General features: G+C 37.7%; 1 protein-coding gene across 1 annotated transcript in view; it reads left to right on the plus strand.

Moving 5' to 3' along the window:
• LOC114253075 (C3 and PZP-like alpha-2-macroglobulin domain-containing protein 8) overlaps positions 1 to 13,012 on the plus strand; it is a 280,824-nt gene that overhangs the window by 106,591 nt on the left and 161,221 nt on the right. The window lies entirely within an intron of this gene.

Raw genomic sequence — 13,012 nt, forward strand, 5'->3', positions numbered from 1 at the left:
TTCAAACCAAAACGCATTACTGCTTTCACGGCAGAAACAGGCAGGGTGATGGTACCTACCCATGCGGACTCACAAGACGTCCTACCACCAGTAAAAGCTTGCATATATACAAGTTCCGAATACATTCGAACCGTCAGTCTACCGAGCAATATCACCCGCTTGGTGGAAGATCTTCCCTTTGTCATATACCTCCACACTAATCCCTTTTTTCCCACACATTTACATCATTCACAAATCGAATAGTAGGGTACAAGTAGACCAAAATTGAAATTAAGTAAAAAAAGTTATGAAACCTCACACTTTTCCAAACATAACTCTCTAGTTATGCCTTCGTTACGTAGCTTAGCGTACATTTTTAACATTCGCTTTCAAAAAGAGAACACTTGACCTTCGCATCGTTCGAGCGTGAGAGCAGAAAAGCTCGGGGAACAGTCCCATTCATCCGGGCACTGGGTCTGCGTAGGGAAAAAGTGAAAACGTGTCAAGCGTTGCCGTAAATACTGCACCGCTAACGAGTGTAAGTCGAGACGAACTGGCGTGAAAATATGTAGGTAGCTCTTTTATTTATTTTTAATTCGGTCCTTAAAAATTATTCTAGAAGGACAATTGCGATTTTAATTCATATTTCGAAAATCCAAAAATAGTCTGTTCTTAAATTCATTAGAATAAAAAAAATAATTAAAACGGTTTTTCTTATTCGTAAATAATCTTCGAAAGTATACGCATTAATATTGCGTTTAAGAGCGTCGTAATCTCTATATATAAAAATGAATTGCTGTTCGTTAGTTTCGCTAAAACTCGAGAACGGCTGGACCGATTTGGCTAATTTTGATCTTGAATTATTCGTGGAAGTCCAGAGAAGGTTTAAGAGGTAGATAAATAATAATATCAAAATGCTCTGAATTAAATAAAAATAAAAATTTTGTTTCTCCTTTTTTTGTTTTAAGTTTATTTTATATAAAAGTTTAGGTCTTTTATTTATCGATTGAGGCACTACGAAGTCTGCCGGGTCAGCTAGTCTAAATATAAAAATCATAAATTTCAGTTCAATACGTTCAAATATGGATCTTTATATCTAAATTCAATCAGATCGAATTTATGTATTTCTAAATAAATCCTTTTTTTTTAATGCGGAATATGTGACTATTTGCACCAGAATATGATAAAACATTGTTCAACCGAATGACCTCGTGGAAAAGTAAAAACGTGTCAAGCGTTACTTTAACTACTGCCGCTAACAAGCACGAGGGGGCGGTGAACTAGGGTGAAGTCGTTATATTTTGTCGAAACGTTATTAATATATATTTATCGGTGTAGTAAAAACGCTATTCAAGCAAGAATTACGTAAATACGACTTTTTATCGAGATTTATTTTCCAGAATAAAATATAATATCGGCGCTGAGCATACTACGAACAGTAATAGATGATTTAACTGCTAACGGTACTAAAATAGGGATGTGATATTTATGACAAAAAAAATATTTACTAGACGACGACCGAGCTTTGATCGGTTTTTTTTTTTTTGATAAATTGTGTTTTCGGGTGGCTTAACAACGCCATCTGCTGAAATAGCTTTAGTGTTATTGTGTCTTTAAAGCAGCTAGTTGCTCTCAGTTATGAAAAATAGTATTATTATTCGCCAATGATGTCGGGAAGAGTCATGAAGTTGATTATCGATAAAGTTGATTATTGAAAACACGAATAAAACAACATTTTCTGAAAATAAATCGTAGCTAGATCGATTTATAGCCCCCGAAATCCCCTATATACTAAATTTTATGAAAATCGTTGGAGCCGTTTCCGAGATTCAGATTATATATATATAATTGCTCGTTTAAAGATATACCATTTGCCGTGATGGACAGACGAGATCACTTCCAACCTGATATTAATAACGTCAGCCAAGATATATTTATTAAAAGGCAGATACCGCTGTGCAGCTGTATATTGAATTGACAATTGCATTTGAATATGCCCTGGTCTTTTGTTCAGACCCAGTAGCTTGAAAACAACTCTTTCTACTCAGTTTTTGTTTAATAATAGCTGAGTTCTACTGGCTTGATAATCTTGATGATCCCGGACCAAACTCACATGATCTCCCGGGCGGACAAAAACTGTGGTAAGAATGCGTAAAATATTATAATACTTTATACGAGAAAGTGTCTAAAACGACCTCTTTGTTAATATCTGTTTGTTTGGTTGCTTCGTGAGTGACTGACTGCTCAATCAAATGCAGTTCGATCATACTATATCTCGCAACTCATTCAGAGAGGATAATTGTGTTCGAGCTCTTTCTACACAATAATAATCTTCACCGTGAACTAATATCGTTGGGAACCTGTTAAACATAAAATTATAATCAAAATTTCAACAAACTTTCAAAGCTCTAAAGTCGACCCACGCAATTTGTGACAACATCCCGCCGTCTCGCTCTATCGCGTGACGTCAGAACGAGATCAAGCAAATTTACTTTAAAATTTCACGGCACGAAAGTTAGACGATAATCATTTTTCAAAGGAGTTTCAAAGATATTCGGAGGCTAATTTTATTCTTGGGATTCGTCTTTTTAATGGCATTTAAACCGAAAAAAGGTTAAGGCGAAATGAATAAATTACGCTAACAACTAAGATTTATAGAATTTTCCCGGAATTTTCTTTATTTTGTTCACTCGATACCAGGAAACGAAAATAAATTAAAATAAAGTTTAATAAATGAAGCTATTACCGAACGTTTAGTATAAAATATTTGTTCTTAGTACAGAGAGAGAGCGAGAAAAAGAGAGAGAGAGAGAGAGTGCTTTATTCTTTGTAGAGTTTTCTTGGAAAACTCATTGAATTTTTTTTCTTAACACAAAATGTTACTACGAAAATCGCATTTAAACGAGTCTTCTTTGGAATTTCTCTCCGATAACACCATTATTTTTAGATCATTTTCAAAATTACTTAGAAATAATTAGAGTTTTCTATTGTTTCATGTTTTGCGGATAACTTAATTATAAAATGATTTAAAATAATGAATGAGTGATATAATCAATCATTCTAAAAAAATCATTCATTCGTTCATTCTAAAAACATTAACTTTCAGGATTCGAAGAGACTCATTTTAATAATAACACAGTAGTGATAACGTAATCCAAGGTAATAACTTTACAAATTTTAATTAGTTTTCAGAACATGTATAATCTGTATGAATACAGCGTACATGACTGTAAGAACACCGAGATAATTATGTACTAATTAAATTGTAATCCACTCTGTATTGCTGTGATGAAAGTATTGTATCAAATAAAATATTGTATTGTTTCGATTAAATCGATAAGTGTCATAATTTTAGGAAAGACTGCGAAGAATTGATGTAAAGAAACGCTTACCGTTACTAAAAACGAATTGAATTATCAGTAACATTAAAATAACGCGTATCCTGCCGTAAAGTGATGGAAAATGTTCAACAAATTTGAGATCTCACACAAGAAAAGAAAAAATGTGTGGTGTCGTGAAACACCGCACCGGATAGGAACGAAGTTCATTATTATAAAACTATTAATTTTAAGTTCTATTCGAGGTATAAAGAAAATAATTATTCGGGTATACATTTTTTATAATGATTTTTTTATTGATAAAAATAAAATAAAATCTACTTTACAAAGTTATCAACTTAATATTATTCATAATGATTTATAAATAAATATATATATATATATATATATATATATATATGACGGAGTAGGGACGTCCGTATTGTTTGTAAAAAGTGTGACGTCAGCATTACTGACGTCACAGTCATTGATTTGTTGACGAATGACTCATGTTTGGGTTTCCGAAACAAAACTTCACGAGAACTTCGTATATTGCACGAGAAGCATAACAACGTTACAGAGATATCCGTTCAGTACAACAGCTCGGACGCGAATCAATCAGTGCTAGACAGCACGGCCGTATTTATGGGGCTTCGTACCCGTGAGCGTGTTGACACGTTTTAAACACGTGAGCGTGTTTACACGTTTTTCAAACACGTGAGCGGGTTTACACGTTTTTCAAACACGTTTTAAAGTATTGAAATTACAATAAAAGGAACTGTTTAACATCAATTTCTTATCACAGAGTAATTAGTTGATGATCAGTAGGTAAATAGTCATATTTGCGCCGACATATATATATATATATATATATATATATATATATATATATATATATATATAATAACAATATTAATACAAAGAAACAGCTATTTATATGAATAATAATAATAACCGTCATCACGTAGACTATACATTAGACACTGTATAGCTATCATACTAAGACTATACATAAATAATAAAAATCTTACGTTACGGACGTTTTTTCCCGGTTAGGGTCCCCCTCCGCATCGTCCCATAAGGAACTTCGTTCCAAAAATACAAAAAAATGAGCGTCTTTCACGCGCGTCCAAAACGCCCGACGTCAAATTTGACAGCTCACAGTGACAAGGGAAATAAAAGGAAATTTATTCGAGCGATACATTTTACATTTACATTCCGTGACATTTGTAAATAATTATAGAATGCTTAATGTACATTCGGGAATTGAACAAAAAATGTTCTCTTTGTTTCGTATTTCGTTCTATTTATGATGAAGATTAAGCGTTTTGTTGTTCAAAGTGAACAATAGTATTAGATAATAAATTGGGTAGGTGCTTAAGTCCTTTTTGTTTCGTAATACTATATAATACTTTTACATTCAATATTCGTTATACCGTCGTATGCCATCATTATTGTATAGAAAAAGGGGGCTGAGATTGGCTTGCGTCAATCGTTTGGAACCTCTGGCTATACAGAGGCTAATACACTTTTCTTATTGCTTAAAAGGGTGAACCAGTTCATGGCCCAGGTTAGTGGAACCCATAGACATTTACAACGGCTGCCCACCCTTCAACTCGAAACGAATTACTGCTTCACGGTAGAAATAGGCAGAGTGGTACTACCCGCATAGGGTTACGAGACGCTCTACCACCAGTAATTACGCAATTAAAAATTTATGCGGGTTTGAATTTTATTACACAATGTTATTTCTTCATCACGGAACTCAGTCTTTAACATTTGTTATGTATTTTGTTAAGTAAGTAAGTGGATTATTGGAGCCTCTAGACATCTACGACGTAAATGCGCCACCCACCTTGAGATATAAGTTCTAAGGTCTCAGTATAGTTACAAGGGCTGCCCCACCCTTCAAACCCAAACGCATTACTAGGGTAGCGGTTCCTACCCGCGCGGACCCATAAGAGGTCCTACCACCAGTAATTACGCAAATTAATGCATGGTATCCTTTATCTGAAGTTTTCTAAGAATTATTTTTGACCATTATTACTTCATTTTCTTTTAGCATCGCACCACAGCTAATAGAGCAAATTACTAAGTGTAGGTGTTTCTACTATATTTATGTATATTAGTTCATATTATTTATTAATTTACTTTGCACACCTACTCAATGTTTAATATTATACCTAGTCAGGTCATAAATTCTGTCACATGCTTAATGTAAAATAATTGAAACAAGTTTATTCATTATGTAACCATTCATATACCAAAATTAACTTAACAAAACATAGATTCTTATGACACTAAAGTTTATTCAAAACGACCTCCGTGATTTTGAATACAGGCCTTCAATCTGCGCGGCCAGTCGTCTATCGCAGCACGAACGAGGTCCATGTCAATATCGGCGACTGCCTTAATCAAGGATGTCTTGTGTGACTCCAAATTGGGATGAGGCTTTGAGCACGCCTTTTCCTCCAAGTGTTGCCATATCTTGTAATCTAACGGATTCAAATCTGGACTGGAGGAGGGCCAGTCTTCGTGCCGGTTGAAGTCGATTTCACGCGCCGCCAGCCAGTCTTGTGTGCTCTTCGCTCTATGAGCTGGCGTCGAATCTTGTTGGAATACCCAGTGCCTGTTATTGAACATGGTATGAGAAACAGGTTCCACGAGGTTCGTCAGGACTGTATTTTGATACACAACTGCATTCGTTTTTACACCTTTCTCACAAAAATGTACCTCTGTTAAGCCCCAATAAGAAACTCCCAACCATACCATGAGCGAGGATGGAAAATGACCTCGTTGGACACGCGGAATACGGTTGCTCGCTTCTTCACTACTGTGTGCGTACACTTTATCATTTTGTTTGTTGTAGCTCTCTTCTACGGTAAAAATTTTTTCATCCGAAAAAGAATTTCCCGATATTTTTTTCCCGCGTACCGCTTCAACAAAGCGCGGCATCTCTTCAGTCTCAGGTCCATTAGACGAGCATTCAAACGATGTCCTGTTTTTCTTCGATATGCCCGAAGCCCTAAGTCTTCATTTAACACCCTTTTCACCTTGGTTCTGCTTAACCCCATCTGAAGGGCTAACAGTTTCTGCTTACGTTTGGGATTTCTTTGAATTCGCGCCTTCACAGCTTTTATCACTGCTGGAGTCCTAACAGAGCGAGGGCGACCGCTTCTTGACCTGTAATCTACACTAGAGTCTTCATTGTATCGTTTGATGGTACGATAAACGAATCTTTTGGTTATATTAAAATTTTTCAGTATGTTAAAAATTTGAATTGGCGCGTAACCGCAACGATGCAACGAAATAACTGCAACACGGTCTTCTTTAAGCGTCCACTCCATATTTAAAAATGAGTAAAATTCTAAAAGTATACATTTTTATTTTCATGAACAATTCGAAATTCGAATTCAATAAACTTTTTTGTGGCCAGCATTCTAAAAGAAAAGTTTTTACTGTGTGACAATACTTATGACCTGACTAGGTATCATATTTAATTACGTATTCTATAACACACTCTCATACAGTACACAAATACGCTAAACAATCATACATTCACAACACTACTCAAAATTATATTATTTACACAAGCATAGTCGGGCGCAACCGCTAGTATGCGGCAAAGACCCCGACTATGTATAACTGCGTACGTACTGGTCGTCGCCTGCGCCAAGACTCGGCCGCCGCTCGCGGCCAGTCGGGTTTGATCAACGCTACGCTAAGACTGTGTCACTCCTTGACTTACGCGTACTCTTTTGCTTCGTTAAGATTTATTGCTTTCACCTATTTTGTATTATTGTGTTTGAACTTGCTACCGCTTTATCTGTGCCTTCTGTACTCCGTAATTTCTCCTTCTTAATATTGTTATACCGTCTGTGATTGGAAATAAACTGTTCATCCAATTACGGACTCGTTATTGTGCCGCCCGGCACTGGTGACCTTACCACCACCATCAACGACCACCAAACTGGTGACCCACGACTACGAGCACCCCGGAGAAACAGATGTCGGAATCCAGCGGATCGGACACGGCGCGCTCGCAGGTAACTACACGACCACGGCGACACGTCAAGATGGCGTCGCCTGTCGGGCCAGCGTGCCCGAATACAGAACTACCCTCAACACACATCAGGATACCACCGTTCTGGCCTGAAAAACCCGAAATATGGTTTGCGCAAGTGGAAGGACAATTTGCCATCATGCGAGTGACTGACGAAACGGCAAAATTTTATCATATATTGGCCAGCCTTGATCGCCAATATGCTGCCGAGGTAGAAGACGTGCTCACCGGTCCTCCCGATTACCAGCGGCTTAAAGAGGAGCTGATAAAAAGGTTGTCGGCGTCCCGCGGTAACAAGGTGAAGCAGCTATTGACGCACGAGCAGCTTGGTACACGCAAACCGTCACAATTCCTGCGTCACCTACAACACCTCGCCGGACCGGAGATCCCGGAGGACTTCCTGCGGACTATATGGACCAGCCGGCTACCAACCACGTTGCAGCCGATCGTCGCTTCGCAGTCGACGCTTCCATTAGACGCACTCGCCGAGCTCGCCGACCGTGTCCACGAGATCGCAGCACCAATCCACCACGTCGCGGCAGCTGTGACGTCATCATCACCATCATCATCTGCGTCATCACAAATCAACCGGCTGTCCCAACAAGTAGCGGAGCTGACGCGGCAAGTCAGCGCCCTGACGACGCAGGTGCATCATCAACCGCGGCCACACGAGCGCGGGCGGGAACGTGAACGTCAACGACAACGCAGCCACTCATCATCACGCCGGTCGCAGTCACACTACCGCAGGTACCCCATTTGCTGGTACCACAGCAAACACGGCGCCGAGGCGCGGAAGTGCGTGCTACCCTGCGACTACAAGGCGGGAAACCCGACAAGCAGGCAAGTGATGGCGACTCGCGACTGCCACAACTCTACGGGTCGCCTCTTCATCAAGGACCGCAGCAATAATATAGACTTCCTCATAGACACTGGAAGTGACATTTGTGTTTACCCTATTTCTAAGTTGTGTGAACGCCGTTCTAAGACTAGTTATCAACTCAGTGCTGCCAATGGTACAGTTATAGACACTTATGGTTATACGCAATTAAATGTTAATTTAGGCTTACGCCGCAACTTTCCATGGCGCTTTGTTGTTGCTGACGTCACAAAAGCCATTATAGGCGTCGATTTTTTGTCTCATTATCGACTCATAGTGGACGTCAGCCAACAAAGATTAATCGATAGTCTTACCAATATGAGCACTGTAGCCAGTCTAGATGTAAATAATAATCGTGTTACTAGTGTTAAGATAATGACAGGTGGCGACAGTAAGTACCACACTATCTTGGCTGAATACCCGGAGCTAACACGCCCAGCTGGTACTCCAGGTATTGTCAAACACAACACGAAACACTACATACGCACTACACCAGGTCCACCCGTAGCATGCTCACCCCGTCGTCTCGCGCCGGACAAACTTAAAATTGCAAAACAAGAATTTAACATTATGATAGCCAACGGAACTGCACGTCCGTCTGACAGTCCATGGTCATCCCCGCTTCACCTTACTACCAAGAAGGACAACGGTTGGCGACCATGTGGTGATTACAGACAGTTAAATTCACGCACAATACCCGATCAGTATCCGATTCGTCATATACACGATTTTTCACAAAGTTTGTCTGGTTGTAAAAATTTTTCAGTCATCGATTTGGTAAAGGCCTATTATCAGATACCAACAGCGGAGGAGGATATCCCGAAGACCGCGATCACCACGCCATTTGGTTTGTTTGAATTTCCTTTCATGAATTTTGGACTTAGGAATGCCGGTCAAACCTTTCAGAGATTTGTCGATTATTATCGACCTAAGTAGGTCTCTGGAGGGGAGTGTTGTAGGTGTTTCTACTATATTTATGTATATTAGTTCATATTATTTATTAATTTACTTTGCACACCTACTCAATGTTTAATATTATATCATATTTAATTACGTATTCTATAACACACTCTCATACAGTACACGAATACGCTAAACAATCATACATTCACAACACTACTCAAAATTATATTATTTACACAAGCATAGTCGGGCGCAACCGCTAGTATGCGGCAAAGACCCCGACTATGTATAACTGCGTACGTACTGGTCGTCGCCTGCGCCAAGACTCGGCCGCCGCTCGCGGCCAGTCGGGTTTGATCAACGCTACGCTAAGACTGTGTCACTCCTTGACTTACGCGTACTCTTTTGCTTCGTTAAGATTTATTGCTTTCACCTATTTTGTATTATTGTGTTTGAACTTGCTACCGCTTTATCTGTGCCTTCTGTACTCCGTAATTTCTCCTTCTTAATATTGTTATACCGTCTGTGAATGGAAATAAACTGTTCATCCAATTACGGACTCGTTATTGTGCCGCCCGGCACTGGTGACCTTACCACCACCATCAACGACAACCAAACTAAGTACAGCAAATATTTAGAATCACTGAGTTGATCGATTTCAAGAGATATTTTTTACCAAATATCATCCGGCTCTGGAATCAATAATCAATCCACGATGTTTTTGAGCACTTTGACACGATTTTAGCATATTTTTTATAGCATTCAGTCAGATGCAGTAGTAGTAATAAATAGTGAGTGATAGGTATAAGAGTTTTAATATGATGATGCAGAAAATACGCTGTTTGGTACAATGGGGTCAACGCTGAAGAGCACGATACAAATTGTATGAGAAAACTCGCGTCATGAGAAAAATCTTTAGACATTTAGCTACATCCAAATATTTAATGGCGTATTTCTCAGAATTTCATTAGTTACGTTCTTCGTTCCGATCTAATCTATTGCCTGTTGCATCTGTGTTTCAGCATCCAAGCCGAGGTAGCGACTTTAATTTTCTTCTGCCATATCTATCAATCTGTCATCATCATAATATATGTCCTGTCCACTGCCACTGTTTACTGAGATATCAAAGGGAAGTTGAGTCTATTGGAATAGGTACAAATTTAAACTGTTTTTTTATACAAATACGATTTTATCTCTTTGCCATTTCAAAACATAAGATATATCGATTGTCATTACCGAATATTTCATGATCGCAAGTGTCTGTGAGGCAGCGTCTCTGAACAAAGCAGAGGATAATCCATCAAAAGCAATTTTATTATTTCATTCATCTTACGAGTGAAATTTATCACCACGTAAACGTTCTCCACATTCACGGCCCAACAAAGCAGGAATCACCGAATCATCGCGACGTAAAATTTTTGTTCGTCATCGCTTACTCTCGCTCTTACACGAAAAATCAATTAATCATTCGCACTGGCACTAATAAAATTTACTACTCGACGTCACTTCGTCTGACGCGAACGGCCCCGGGAAATTCGATTTATTCTACAAAGTCATCTATTTAATTGGGGAACTTTGCAACTCCGCGAAAGGGGAGGGACGTGTAAGTTTTTTGTAGGCATTCACGAAGGTTTTCGGATTTCATTCGCGCTCGCTCTGAAGTGCTTTGACCGAAAATTCGGTTTTCGAGATCGCTTCTGTGCTTTCTTAATTTAGGGTTCCTTTCATTGTTTTGATAAACTTATACAGTTAAATGAAAAATGTATTTGCAGTTAAACTATTCGTTTCATGGATAATTCGGAGTCAGTCATTCAGAAGATCAGTCGAAAAAAATATAAGTCGGAATAATTCTGATTCTAAAATTACAATAAATTTTTTTGTACCTTTGTACATAATTTTCCTATTACTCTGTACTATGTCTTTTTTTCTGTGTGTACATAAAATAAATAAATAAAAAACGTTTTTATTAGTATAGGTTCGGATGACTAGCGTATCGCAATGTTGAGCAGTTACTAAATTTTATAAAAATCCCAAACATAGAAATTCCAAAGTATGAAACTATATACTAACTAACTAATACTAACTAACTAACTAATAACTACTGTTTAACGTTCGAATTTTCGTTATTCCGATAATCTGGAAAACTTAATTTCATATCACAATCTGGACGAATAATTTTATATTGAAATCCTCTTATAGCCTTAGGTAGTGGCTGAAAACCAAGAATTTTAATATCGAGCCAAAATCAAACGTGCGACCTTTGTAAATCTGGGTAATTGCTGACGGTCTTCATTCTGGCTAAATTTAACTGTTCCGCCTATTTCTGCCGCGATGCTTTTATTATTTTATTTTATTTTTTATTTTATTTGTCTTCGTCTAGACAATCCTGTACCTGAATAGTCAAGCACGCAGGGTATCCAATGATGTCATCATTATTTCTCATTGACATAAATAACGAGAGAATAACAATCAAGGCAAAGTTTGAAGGGTTCGGTTACCGTTCTTTAATACAACTAGATAATGAACGAGCTTAGCTCGGCTTTTTTTTTTATAACGCCATCTTGTTGTGTCTTTAAAGCAGTAAAAATAGTATTATTATTCGCCAATACATGTCGGGAAGAGTTGATTATTGAAAACACGAATAAAACAACATTTTCTGAAAATAAATCGTAGCTAGATCGATTTATCGCCCCCGAAATCCCCTGTATACTAAATTTTATGAAAATCGTTGGAGCCGTTTCCGAGATTCAGATTATATATATACAAGAATTACTCGTTTAAAGGTATAAGATAAGATTAAGACTACTTCCTAAATTGAGATACGCTTAAAAATAAATGAACTTAGATTATTCTCCCATAAAGTATAACAAAAAGTTGGGCTGGTAACTCGTCTGTTGAATTACACCAACAATCACTTTTAATAGGCAATCAGTTTGCAAACATTTTACGATCACAATATATTATCAAGGCTTTGAGAATCGATATCTCTATATTTATCGCTAGAATTCCCCGTAAATTCAGTATCAGAAGCCCATAGTTCGGTTTATGTGATATTGATGAATCAGCGAACAATACATTCTGCGTCGTTCCCTAATGGACTTTACCGTATATGTGGGTTTGCGTGTAAGTGACGTATTTATCATACATGTATTTACACAACTAAACGTCTATCGTCTACGTATCTAACAGGGAAATAAACTTTAATAATACTAAGTAGTTTTTTTTCTTTCAAATTAGATATTCTCAATTAAAAATATCTAAAACTTTGATAATTCTTCACGCATATAATATTAAATATTATTATTATGAATCTTAAAAAGGTTTTTAGAAAAGAATTTGTTATCATTATATAATCATTACTGGTGGTAGAACCTCTTGTGAGTCCGCGCGGGTAGGTACCACCACCCTGCCTATTTTTCCCGGGAAACAGTAATGCGTTTCAGTTTGAAGGATGGGGCAGTCGTTGTAACTATACTTGAGACCTTAGAACTTATATCTCAAGGTGGGTGGCGCATTTACGCAGTAGGTGTCTATGCGCTCCAGTAACTACTTAACACCAGGTGAGCTGTGAGCTCGTCCACTCATCGGAGCGATAAAAAAAATATGCAAATGTAATCTAGTTACGAATATTGCAAAAGGTTACATGCCTTGAAATCCTTATTGATACTGATACACAAAAATATAATATAATCTGTGTTAATATAGAAATTACCACCAAAAGGACTTTTTGATCAGAACACGAGTAACGAAGTTGTGTGAACTATTTTATTTTGTGTTTCTTAATGTTTCAATGTATAATATCGATGGCTTATTAACTGCTTAGGGTCTGTAAAAGTGCATAAATTTGGGAAAACTTCTCACGCTCTAACAAAA

The sequence above is a fragment of the Bombyx mandarina genome, chromosome 06 (assembly GCF_030267445.1).
Source record: "Bombyx mandarina strain Sakado chromosome 06, ASM3026744v2".
NCBI classification, from domain to species: Eukaryota; Metazoa; Arthropoda; class Insecta; order Lepidoptera; family Bombycidae; genus Bombyx; species Bombyx mandarina.